The sequence below is a fragment of the Symphodus melops genome (assembly GCF_947650265.1).
Source record: "Symphodus melops genome assembly, chromosome: 10".
NCBI classification, from domain to species: Eukaryota; Metazoa; Chordata; class Actinopteri; order Labriformes; family Labridae; genus Symphodus; species Symphodus melops.
In genome coordinates, this window is record NC_136700.1 from 26,392,761 (window position 1) to 26,406,282 (window position 13,522).

At 50.1% G+C, this 13,522-nt stretch overlaps 1 long non-coding RNA gene across 1 annotated transcript; it reads right to left on the reverse strand.

The window, feature by feature from the left end:
* Positions 1-311: 311 nt before the first annotated feature.
* Positions 312-656, reverse strand: LOC306830790. The gene is made up of 2 exons (XR_013780012.1): positions 607-656; positions 312-395 (listed from the first exon to the last, which is right to left on the reverse strand). It is a non-coding gene; the product is annotated as an uncharacterized lncRNA (long non-coding RNA).
* Between the last annotated feature and the right edge of the window lie 12,866 nt (positions 657-13,522).

Sequence of the window (13,522 nt, forward strand, 5' to 3'; positions counted from 1 at the left end):
CCCCATCTTCATGCTGTTTTCGTGTGAGCTCACTGTCAGGAACACACTGGACATTACTTCCTCCTGGCTGGTGTGCTCTCCTTCCTGGTCGAACAACAGGATATTTTTATATTTATGTTCTTTGCTTTTAAAAATTCTCGTAACATTTATTTTGAAATCATTTATTTGTGTATTTGTTAAAAAGCTGAGATTTGAATTGATGGATGTGGGCGGGTCTTCCTCTCCAGAAAACAAAAACCAAAAACTGGATGAACTTGTAGCAGACTTAAGATGGACGCTGGCATTCATGAAGGCGAACACTCAGGCAGGCATCAGGATCAACACGTTTATTTTCTGTAACGTAGCAAGAGGGCACATGTCACACGTACACACGGACAGCAGTAAGGTCTCTCTCCCTGCAGCGAGCGAAAATATGCAAATGAGGCAAAATGTCCGACGTTTTTATCATAGTTTAGCGTCACTTCCATCGGACAAAACTAACTTCAAAAGTCATAAACAAACTTACGATAAGTTCACGCTACATCTTTGTGCAGTTTAAAACAGAATAAACAGCTTTTTTATACTCGCTAGCATAAACAATGGAAGAGAGCATCTCACACGTCTTACCGGTACAAAAGCCGTCCCTCTTATGGCGGGAACGCGCAGCTTCAACGCGCAGCTTCAACGCGCATGTGCGTTCTTGTGTCCCATAAAATAAAATAGAAAAAGAGTGTGAGGAGCGGCTTGAGAAACAGCGTAAAAACCACAAAAAGGAAGTGCAGAGATTGAATCAGGTCATACAAGAGAAAGAGACAAATGACAGAAAAGCAAAGGTATCTGTGAAAAACGACAAATGTCAGATGGAACTACTAAAAGCTCAGACAAAGACTAAAGAGACGGAAAAGAAACTGGCCGAGGAAAAAAAAAAGTCTGAGAAGGTGAACGTTTTAAACAAAGTAGTGGCAGACAGAAATACCACAATTAAAATCCTCAAAGAAGATGTCACAGAACGTAAAAGTGAACTAGAAGAGTGTGAGGTCAATCTGTCAAATAAAACAAAACAGCACAGTGTATTACAACACCAATATAACGCTGCTGTCAAAGATAAAGAGCAGCTAGAGGAAGACAACGAACAGATGAAGGCCGATCTCGAACAAAATATTCAGGAGAAAATAAAAGCAGTTAAAGACAACATTAAGCTGCGAGAGCAAGTTAAAAACCTGCAATCTAGAGAGAGAACCATAAAGCCAGAAATGGATCGGCTCACGGAGGAGAAGCGCAAAGTGGAGGCCATACACAAGAGCATCCTGGTGAACATACATTTGTGCATGCATCATTTGGATCAGCCAAACATGTTGAAAGAAGCATTCATCGGTCTCCATCAGCGCTTCATTAGCAAAGACAAAACAGTAGGCATGGACGAAAACAGCACAGAGGGCCAAAAGTTCCTGATGGCGTTTTACCAAAGAAAGCAGGAGGCCAGTGAAAAGACGATTTCCAATCTGCATAGAACCATCAAAAGAAAAGAGCAGCACATGCATTCTATAAATCAAAAACATGATGCTGACAGAAACTTCCTCATGCAGACCCACCATGAGCAGGAGGTAGTCATCAAGCAGCTCAGAGAAGAAATAGAGAAGCTAAAAAGAGGTCAAGCTGAAGCCTCAATGAAGCATGTACAGTCAGGAACCAAGAAGTCGATCATTCAGACTGTTGCAGGAAGTGTGACAAAGGTGTTCAAGCGAAACAACAGCGTTCATCCTATTACAGACGCAAAAATTGCCAACATCCAGAAGTTACCAGACTCCAAACAACCCAATTATATGTTCTATATTAATTCTCGCCACATCCTGTGATCAACGGGGTCAGATCACTCACATCCACGTGAAGCCCCGTCACCATAAAGATGACGCTCTCCCACCATGGAACGTGTGAACATCCTCCACTCATCGACTTCTTTACCAACCTTGACACTCAGCGCTTACACATCAGGGTTTCCTCCGAGCACTTCGGTTCACCCTGCAACACTGGACACTTTTAATGGTGTTAAAGCAATCAATCAATAAATCAATAATTACATCTATAAATATGAAGCTCAAGTGTATTGTGTTGACCCTGTCCTACATGTGTTAGTCACTGTCACACCAACTTGTTGTTTAGATGGAAAAGCCTCATTTAATACATCCTTCTGCAGCCTTTATAGATTATTATTTAGATAGATAGATACTTTATTGATCCCGAGGGAAATTTAAGGCATCCAGTAGCAGTATACAGACAGGCAGGACACAAGACATTAGTTACAATACACACCCGCTGTCCCCCCTCCCCTCTGTATACAAAATCCCCCAAACAAGATATAGCAGCCCCTATGTGACTAAGAATAAACATAATTATATGTTAAACCTGTGCAGTTAGCATTAGCAGTTAGACTTAAAACTAATATAGCATAATGTGCATAACCTGTGAGGAGAGAAAAACATGTGTTGGTTAAAAGAGACCTGTAAACAGTTAAAGAGCCTTAGAAACAAAGTGCTGACCTTTAGAAACTAGTTACATGTGCATGTACAGAGGTGTTTGAGGTAGTGCCAGAGGTGTGAGTACAGTCGTTAAACAGTCAATGCAGGGATGTAAATTGGCTCACCAACTTAAAGGAGCAGTGATTTGCATTAAGTGTCCTAGACAATAACCTGAAACCAGGAGTGATTAGGGTGATTATCATTAAAGTACCCAACTATTGAGGAGCAGATTAGCATTAAGTGTTGAAGACAATAGAGTGAAACTTGACCTAGTTAGAGTGATCATGTCAACCATTACAGATGTAGCATAACACAACAGTAGGATGAAACCAGACATGATTAGGGTGATTATCTTTAAAGTGACCTGTGCTCAGTAAAGTGACTATCAATATGCATTACAGTGTCCAACTGGAGGCTGACTCTGAGGTCAGCAGTGCAGATGAGGAGTGAGAAAAAAAGTGAAAAATGAGTCCAGGGATCACCGTGCGCTTCTTCCCTGCCGTGACAGTGAAGTGGAGTACAGTCTTATGGCCTATAGGGGGACAAAAGAGTTCTTGAGTCTGTCCGTGGAGCACGACTGTGACAGCAGTCTTTCGCTGAACATGCTCCTCTGCCCGGTGAAGGTGCTGTGCAGAGGGTGGTGTGTGTTGTCCATGATGGAGAGCATTTTGTCCAGAGACCTCCTCTCTACCACTGTCACCAGTGAGTCCAGCTCTGTGCCCACCACAGAGCCGGCCCTCCTCACCAGTCTGTCCAGGCGTGCTGCGTCCCTCTTCTTGCAGCTTCCTCCCCAGCACACCACTGCGTAGAAGAGGACGCTGGACACCACAGACTGGTAGAACATCTGCAGCAGCTTTTTGCAGATGTTGAAGGACCCCAGCCTTCTCAGGAAGTACAGACGACTCTGTCCCTTCCTGCAGGTAGTGTCCATGTTAGGCGACCAGTCCAGCTTGTCATCCAGCTGCAGCCCCAGGTACCCGTAGGTCCTGACCACCTCCACGTCGACCCCGCCGATGGAAACATTTAACCCTTGTTTATTCTTCACATGAATACAAATCCAGACGGGTAAAGTCTAATGTGTCTCTGCTGTTGGTTCCCTCCCCGTCGTCTTCTTCTTCTAACATGTTTTTATCAGTCTGTTTCTTCACTCTCGGACGTCCTCCATCTCTGCTCTTGTTCAGACGTCACATTTCAAACGAGTACAAGAGACTCACGGTGTTCTGCTCTCACCTCGTTCATCTTAGAAACTGCAGAGGTAACTTCTGTTATCACACACACACACACACACACACACACACACACACACACACACACTCGCTCGATGCATTCTCTCAAACCTGTTCTTGTAAAACGACGAGCTAATAAAGTGCAAAGAGTGCAAAGTGTTTCCAGTGTCGGCTGGTCTTTCTTGGAGCACACAGTGAAAACACCAAATAAAGAGGAACAGAAATGCAGCAGATCCCAGGATCCAGGAGGGGGAGGAGTCTGCCGAGAAGCCTCATTGGTCGAGCTTCATAAAAGGTTTTCACACTGTGTACATTTTGGTTCTCACTTTCCAGTAGAAAAAAAAAAGAAACCCAACCCGGCCTTATTAACCAACATGACTCAGAGTTTTAATCTCCTGGAGGACTCTGTATCGTCCTCCAGATGGTAAACGCTCGCACTCAGGGTTGAACGAACATGCTTGGGGAAAACTGTTACTGCTGCACATCAGCTGGATTTAGGTTCCTTTCTCACCAGCAGGTGGTAGTGTTGAGCTACTTAGCGTCTGTTCAGCTCAGTGCAGGAGACAAGTCAGCCTGTCGATGCTCCTCCTGCCCAAACGATGAGGAAGTGACAATTGTTGTTTCAAGACATCTTTGAGTTCTGACTTGACAAGAGACTGACCACTGCCTGTGACATCTGCGAGCTAAAGCAGAACAGTGACGGGGGGGGGGGGTGATGACATAGACTGCTGTAAAACACACTTACCTAATTCACAGCTCATTTCTGGCCTCAACATCATCATCATCATCATCATCAGCAGCAGCAGCAGCAGCAGCAGCAGCAGCAGCAGCACCAGCAGCTCCTGCAGGACCTGCACGCCTCATGTCAGACTGACAGGACGAGTGTGTTCCCAGAACATGCTGCCAGCAAAGCCACTGTGCCTGGAATAATAGAAAGAGCCTGGGGCTGTTGGTTGTGTTTCCCTTTTAAATTGAGCGTTTGGGGACACTCTGTGGAACGACAGCTCTAAACCTGATGGAGCCTGTTAGCTTTATGACGGGCTGCTTGTTTACCTCTGAACTTGAGAGGGAGGGAAACAATGACTGAGATGAGAGACAGTTGGTGTTTTCCATTTCCACCAGCTCTGATGGGCTTTTTCTGTTCCCGGCCTGAATCTGGAGGAAGAGAATCTGAGCACTAATCTGTGTTTGGGTTGTGTGTGAAGATGAAAGTCTTTATATCGAGCTTTTCATCTGCATACTTTGGCCTATTTTCTCTGTCGTGTACTGCTTTGACACATGCTTTCCAATTTTCACTTCCACTGAAGGGATTATACATTTCTGAGGTTGTGTGTGTGTGTGTGTGTGTGTGTGTGTGTGTGTGTGTGTGTGTGTGTGTTGGGGGGGGTTCACGAGAGACGGATGAAGGACAAAGCGTAAGCAAAATTGGCAGAGTCATCCTGACTTTGACTTTTTGTTTCGATCAAACTCCAAAACACTTGATGCTGCATTTCCCATGATGCAACGATTTCTGTTCATTACACTGTAAGAATAAATGTCTTGTGTGTGTATGAAAGCCTTATTATGAATAACTCTGATCCTTCATCCAATCAAAACTGCTGAGTCATCAAAACATTCCCCCGTACAGTGTGTGTGGATGGAGACACTCCAGGAACTGCAGCCAGCCTCTAGTGGACACTCCAGGAACTGCAGCCAGCCTCTAATGGACACTGCAGGAACTGCAGCCAGCCTCTAATGGACACTCCAGGAACTGCAGCCAGCCTCAAGTGGACACTCCAGGAACTGCAGCTAGCCTCTAGTGGACACTCCAGGAACTGCAGCCAGCCTCTAATGGACACTGCAGGAACTGCAGCCAGCCTCTAATGGACACTGCAGGAACTGCAGCCAGCCTCTAGTGGACACTCCAGGAACTGCAGCCAGCCTCTAGTGGACACTCCAGGAACTGCAGCCAGCCTCTAATGGACACTGCAGGAACTGCAGCCAGCCTCTAGTGCAGTGTTTTTCAACCTTTTCTGAGCCAAGGAACACTTTTTTCATTGAAAAAATCTCAAGGCACACCACCAGTCGATATTGTTAAAAAAAATGAAACTATGTAGCCCATATTAACAATATAAAGTAATTCTTGTGTTTATTTGGTATCAAATAAACACAAATACAAATATTTCTACTCACTCAGTGTGAAACCTGGGCTTGTTTGGATGAACACAAAGTTGATATCCTGGCAGAAATTGAAGAAAGACACACACGAAGCTCTTCCTCAACAGCTCTCAGTCTCTCTCTGTTTTTAGTTTGTATAGCAGTGAAGCTTGAAAAGCTCACCTCACACAGATATGTCGTGGAAAATGGGAGCAAAGTCAAAATAGCTTTGTTTGCCAGAATAGGGAACTCCTTGGCAGTAGCCAACCAAAAACTGCCCAAAGGTAGATCTGCAAAGCTTAGCTTTAAACCACTGTCTCAGTTCAGTTAGGTCCTCCTGCTCCTGTAAAGTCATGTCCTTTCCAACAACTGATGCTGAGCTATAAGGGTCCCTAACCCAGTCAAGGCATTCAGTGAAGGCTGAAGAGAAATAAAATGACATCTTCTCCTCAAAAGTTTTCAAATGTTTAACTATTATCTCACACAATGCAGCAGTGTTAACATCTTGGTGCGCCCAACCATGGCTGCCGCTCCATCAGTGCAGACACTCGTGCAGTTTTCCCACTTAAGTCCTCCTTTTTCAAGATATTCTGATGTGACCCGAAAATGTTCCTCTCCTGTTGTTCTTTCTGGCAATGCCTTGCAAAAGAAGAAGTTTTCTCTGCTTGCGTCTCCATCCACAAAACGCACATTGGCCAAGAGTTGAGCATGTCCACTAATATCGTTAGTTACGTACTGTAACTCCAGATTCTATGAGTATAGGCGCAGCCCTCTAAGGCTATCGCTATTGGGTTTATCCCTCGCGCGCATGCGCAGCACTGAAGAGTTGTAGTCCACGCCCACCCACGATGTGGGCCCCTCCCACGGTCAACCTGCCGGTATATAACCGGAAGGGACCATGTGTTCTGTTCCCCAATAAAGGGCTTTTCTTCAGCCGTTACGGAGTCAGTGGGGCCCACCGCTTAGAGGGCTGCGCCTATACTCATAGAATCTGGAGTTACAGTACGTAACTAACGTTCTATTTCGTATAGGCTTCGCCCTCTAAGGCTATCGCTATTGGGTTAGAGGCGAAGCAGGATGTAGTCAATGCCACACTGGGTCCGGAAGGTACCACAAGCACAACAACACCCCGAACAACCATTTTCCGCCTGACAGCATCAGGGGAAAAAATGGAACATCCCACTCTTACGCAGACAGAGTGCTGAGCACTGAGTGAGACATTGAGAAAACGGGAAGCATCCCGTAGATAAAAACGCACAAAGGAGCACGGAGAGGACCACGAAGCTGCCGTGCAGATGTCGTCCACCGTCACGCCCCCGTGCAGGGCAGCCGAGGAAGCAACTCCCCTGGTGGAGTGCGCCCGAATGCCCACCGGAGGCTCAGCTCCTGAGGCGACATAAGCCTGTGTGATGGCGTCACACAGCCAGTGTGACAGCCGCTGTGTTGACAGGGGCTGTCCCACAGAATGTGCCCTGTAGTGTACAAACAGCTGCTGGAACAGCGTATGGCAGCTGTGCGCGCAACATAGCATGCCAGAGCGCGCACTGGGCACAGCAGGTGAGAGGTCGCCTGCTCCCCAGATGTGTGGGGAGGGGGAAAAAAACCCCTCCAGCGTGATCACTCGCGACTTGAACTCGCTAGTGATGACTTTTGGCATGAACGCCGGGTTTGGCCGTAATACAGCCGAACTACCGTCCTCCTGGATCCTGAGGCAGGACGGAGCCACAGAGAGAGCTGACAGCTCACTGACACGTTTTGCTGACGTCAGAGCTAAGAGCAAAACCGTTTTAGCCGACAGAAAACGTAGGGGAATCTGATCCAAAGGCTCAAACGGCGCCACAATCAGTGCGCGCAGCACCAGTGCCAATCCCATTGCAGGGCCAGGCTGCGCACCACCGGCCGAAGCCTCTGTACCCCTTTTAAACACCGCTTCACCAGCGGGTGGCCAACACCGAACGGTCACCAAAACCTTCGTGGCATGATGAAACTGCAGCCGTGTATGTTTTGATAGTGCTAAATGCCAGATTTCGGTCCACTAAGAACTGCAGGAAAGAAAGCACTTGAGGCAGAGGACACGCAGTAGCGGAGAGTTCTCTCTCTCCGCACCAGCGTTGAAACGCAGCCCACTTTGCGGCGTAAGATGCCGTTGTGGAGGCAGCCCGAGCGCCTTGAATAGTGCGCACCACATCCTGAGCCAGCCCCATACTTACCAGATGTGTCCGTTCAGCGGCCAAGCCCAGAGACGCTGGCCGATGATCGGGTGGCTCGTGAGCACGCCCCCTGCCTGCGAGAGGGCATCCCCCCTCCAAGGGATTTCCCAGGGCTCGCCTGACGTCATCTGACGTAACACGGGAACCACATCGCATGCTCGCGCAGCGGGGCGATCAGGATGGCGCACAGCTTCTCCTTCCTCACTCTGTCCAGGAAGCTCGAAATCAACGGGACAGGGGGAAATGCATAAATGAACGTCCTCGGCCATAGCCGGTGCGAAAAGGCGTCCACCCCGAGAGGAGGGTCGTCCTTTGCGCTCAGGGAGAACCAAAAGGGGGCACTGTGCATTTTCGCGTGCTGCGAACATGTCCACCTCTGCTCTGCCGAACCTTTCCCATAACTGGGAAACCAGGTCTGCATGAAGGGTCCAAGATCCCGGACGAGGACCCTTCCTTGACATGATGTCCGCTCCCCGGTTTAGTTCGCCGGGGACATACAGAGCACGGAGAGAAAGTAACCGTGTGCTCGCCCAGACCAGCAGCTTTCTGGCTATGCCGAGAAGCTGGGCTGACGCCCTGTTGTCTGTGCTGATCAGCACATGATGATTTTTTTAGCAGAGGGATGCGTCTGTGAAAAAACTTTTTCTCTGTATTTTTCTTTTCTTTTGTGATGCGTGACGTAGCCCTTCCCAGGGCCAAGTCCAATACAACGGATAAAGGAACGCGGAGCAGACGTCTCCGCTGCAGCCGGGGATCGATGCGTTAACAAAGAAACACCGCTGCAGACGTCTCATGTGGGGCAGGCCCAGAGGAATAACGACATGGGCCGCCGCCATCATGCCCAGCAGCCGCATGACAGTGAGATCTGTCACCGTGCTGTGTGGCTTCACTCGGCTTAATAGTCCTCTCAGCGCCTCCAACCCTCTGCTGAGGGAGCCGCGCTGACATGTCGGCCGAGTCCAACATCACCCCCAGGTACATTATGGACCGGGATGGGATGGGGGAGCTTTTCGCCCAGTTCACTATGAACCCTAAGCTCGATAGATGAGACACGAGCGCCCTCATCTGGAGGGCTGCTTCCTCTCTGGAGAGAGCCAGTAACAACAGGTCGTCCAGATAAAATAACACTCTCATCCCTGCCCGGTGAAGCGGAGCCAGAGCTGCTTCTACGCACTTGGAGAAAGTGCGCGGAGCCAGGGAATAACCGAACGGCAGACGGTTGTATTGGTACGATGTCCCCTCGAACGCGAAGCACAGGTACTGCCTGTGTTTCGGGAGGATGAAGACATGGATGTATGCGTCCTTTAGGTCTATTTCTATGTCGTAGCCCTTCCCAAGGGAATCCCCGCTGACGTCACGCAGGGACTCCCCCAGTGGGCCAATCCAATCCAGCGGATAAAGGAACGCGGAGCAGACGTTTTTCCGCTGCAGCCGGGGATCGATGCGTTAACAAAGAAACACCGCTGCAGACGTCTCATGTGGGGCAGGCCCAGAGGAATAACGACATGGGCCGCCGCCATCATGCCCAGCAGCCGCATGACAGTGAGAGCTGTCACCGTGCTGCATGGCTTCACTCGGCTTAATAATCCTCTCAGCGCCTCCATCCTCTGCTGGGAGAGCCGCGCTGACATGTCGGCCGAGTCCAACATCACCCCCAGGTACATTATGGACCGGGATGGGATGGAGGAGCTTTTCGCCCAGTTCACGATGAACCCCAAGCTCGACAGATGAGACACGAGCGCCCTCGTCTGGAGAGCTACTTCTTCTCTGGAGCGAGCCTGTAACAACAGGTCGTCCAGACAAGATAACACTCTCATCCCTGCCCGGTGAAGCGGAGCCAGAGCTGCTTCTATGCACTTGGAGAAAGTGCGTGGGGCCAGGAAATAACCGGACGCGAAGCGCAGGAGCTGCCTGTGTTTCGGGAGGATGGGGACATGGAAGTAGGCGTCCTTTAGGTCGATGGACGTGAACCAGTCGTCCTGGTGAACACACTCCATATGTTGATTGTCAACATATGAAAATGGTCTGACCACAATCGATTTATTAGAAAAAGACAGGTCGAGGATGGGCCTTATCCCGCCTGTCTTCTTCCGCACGAGAGAAGTAGCGGGGTAATAACCCCGGCTCTCCTCCTCTCGCTCCCCTCTGGAGATGGCACCCTTCGTCAAGAGCTCCTGCAGCTCTGACCGAAGAGCCAGGCGTCCCTCCCCGGATGGCATGATCGTCTCCACTACCCCATTGAATCGTGGAGGGGGAGACGCAAACTGCAGGGTGTAACCCCGTTGAAGCAGTCTGTCCAGCCAGCTGTCCAGGGAACATACGTGCCGCCACACGGAGTAATGCTCCGAGAGCGGGCGTACATGTAGAGGAGGCTCCGCCCCCTGTCCATCAGCCACGTCAGCGCCCCGACCACTGCATGAGGAGCGAGCTCCCGTGCAGCCCGCAGAGGCTCACACACAGGATGGAGACGGGAGAGAAAAGTCCACACGACGCGCCGAGCCAGCGCTCGTGGGCTCATGATGCCCCCCCCCCCACCTGTCCGCCGGAGAACTCACTGAGTGAGGAACACTCTGGTGAAAAGAGGACTGAGGAGATAGCAGGTGTCTCGCGGCCGAGGTCGCAGTTGGCTCATACAGCCCCGCTGGGTTTCCTTAGCACAAAAAAACGAGCTGGCTGTACGCTCATTGTGGGACTGGACCGCCAGTCTCGACATGGAATGAGCCAACAGGGACAATTTTATTAGCCGCAGCAGAGGCCTGGTAGGCACACTGGTGCGACCTGTCCGTCAGGCGCTCTGTTAACAGATCCCGGCTCGAAGGAGGGACAGGACGCCGTCCCGAACCCCCGGCCCGGACCCCGAAACGGCCGTCAGGTTAGCCTCCAAAGGCGGCACCGGAGGGAACCCACGGTCCGCCACCCCCCCCCCCACTTTTGTGATGGAAGTGTAGGTGGAGACCGGAGCCCTCAAGAGCCTCGGATCCGCCGCTGCCCCCTCCTGATAGGGGATCAAAACCGGGAACCGCGGCCACACCGGGTCTCGCCGGACCGGCCGGAGAAGCGGAAAATCCCCCGCCATCTCATCGATCGGCTCCACCTCACGTGCCACCGGCACAGTGAGGCCCCGTCGGGCTGCAGCCGTTCTAATGATTCCCGGCAGCTCCTGAAGCAGACCCCCCACCACCGGCGGGGGCAGAGAGCGGCTCCCAGCCCCCACCACCGGCGGGGGCCGAGAGCCGCCCGCAGCCTGATTCCCAGGGAAGCCTGGGCAATCTAACTCGGCTCTCTGAACGATCCGGTCCCCACCGACGGCGGGGGCCGGGAGCCGCTCGCAGCCCGATTCCCAGGGAAGCCTGGGCAATCTGACTCGGCGACGGTGTCAGGTGCATCCTCCAGCCCTAGCGACAGGGAGAGGGGAGGGATGGGAACCCTGACACTGACCCACGGATGGAGTACGGTGAATCCGCAGACTCCTCTCCATGGTCCAACATGTCCATCTCCCGTTCCGTTGTGCATTCCCCCACCTGCCACACCGGCTCTGCAGCTACAGCGAAGGCTTCCGCTCTCCGCTGCAGGTCATCACGGGGAAGGCGTAGGCAGCTGCTACCCATTGCCCGTGAAGTTAAAGCCAGGCTGGCATGCTCTGGCCCAAGGCAGGCCTCACAGAGACGGTGGGAATCAGCCGGCATGATGTACCCGGTCTGACACTCTGGACACACACGGATGGAAGAGGTAGACATGGTTAATTTATGTTTCTCTTACAGGTGCTTGTTGCATACTTACTCGCTGAAGAAAAGAGGGAACAGAACACATGGTCCCTTCCGGTTATATACCGGCAGGTTGACCGTGGGAGGGGCCCACATCGTGGGTGGGCGTGGACTACAACTCTTCAGTGCTGCGCATGCGCGCGAGGGATAAACCCAATAGCGATAGCCTTAGAGGGCGAAGCCTATACGAAATAGAACACTTTTTTCATTGAAAAAATCTCAAGGCACACCACCAGTCGATAATGTTAAAAAAAATGAAACTATGTAGCCCATATTAACAATATAAAGTAATTCTTGTGTTTATTTGGTATCAAATAAACACAAATACAAATATTTCTACTCACTCAGTGTGAAACCTGGGCTTGTTTGGATGAACACAAAGTTGATATCCTGGCAGAAATTGAAGAAAGACACACACGAAGCTCTTCCTCAACAGCTCTCAGTCTCTCTCTGTTTTTAGTTTGTATAGCAGTGAAGCTTGAAAAGCTCACCTCACACAGATATGTCGTGGAAAATGGGAGCAAAGTCAAAATAGCTTTGTTTGCCAGAATAGGGAACTCCTTGGCAGTAGCCAACCAAAAACTGTCCAAAGGTAGATCTGCAAAGCTTAGCTTTAAACCACTGTCTCAGTTCAGTTAGGTCCTCCTGCTCCTGTAAAGTCATGTCCTTTCCAACAACTGATGCTGAGCTATAAGGGTCCCTAACCCAGTCAAGGCATTCAGTGAAGGCTGAAGAGAAATAAAATGACATCAAATGTTTAACTATTATCTCACACAATGCAGCAGTGTTAACATCTTGGTGCGCCCAACCATGGCTGCCGCTCCATCAGTGCAGACACTCGTGCAGTTTTCCCACTTAAGTCCTCCTTTTTCAAGATATTCTGATGTGACCCGAAAATTTTCCTCTCCTGTTGTTCTTTCTGGCAATGCCTTGCAAAAGAAGAAGTTTTCTCTGCTTGCGTCTCCATCCACAAAACGCACATTGGCCAAGAGTTGAGCATGTCCACTAATATCAGTAGACTCATCAAGTTGCAAAGCAAATTTCTTACTGATACGGATCTTTTCCAAAACCACACTTTGGCTGTCTGCAGACATGTCATCAATACGTCTGGATATTGTGTTATCTGAGAGAGGAACTTTGGCTATTTCTTTTCAGGTCCGAGCATCTCATTTACAATGGCTTTGCAGGCGGGAGGTATTAATGTCTCTGCCACAGTGTGGGACTTTTTTGATTTAGCTACAAGTTCTGCAACGTGGTAGCTCGCTCTCTCATTTACCTTTGTGGTTTTTCTCATGAAAGTTGCCTGTTTCTCCGTGTGTTCACGCAGGCGAACAAAATAGTCCACGTTCTTGTTTTGAAGCGAAGGGTGTTTCGTTTGGAGATGGCGTTTAAGCTTATTTGGGACCATCGCACTTCAAAAAACGTTCCCCTTTACCCCCCCTCATGGTCTCCCCTGGTCTGAGGTGACTCTGCATGGACTCACTGAGGTCCATTACAGGCGTTTGAGTCAGTTCCAGTGTCTCGCTCAGTAAACTCTAACTGCTAACCACATGAGCACACAGGCAGGGTGACACCGATTAGTGACGAGCAGACGGCAGCCTGAAGCGGAGCAGGCCGTCACCGGCCATAGAATCAGAGCACGTAGAGTTTCCCCTGCAGTGCTTTTTAGGAAATGATGGTGAGAAAGGCTA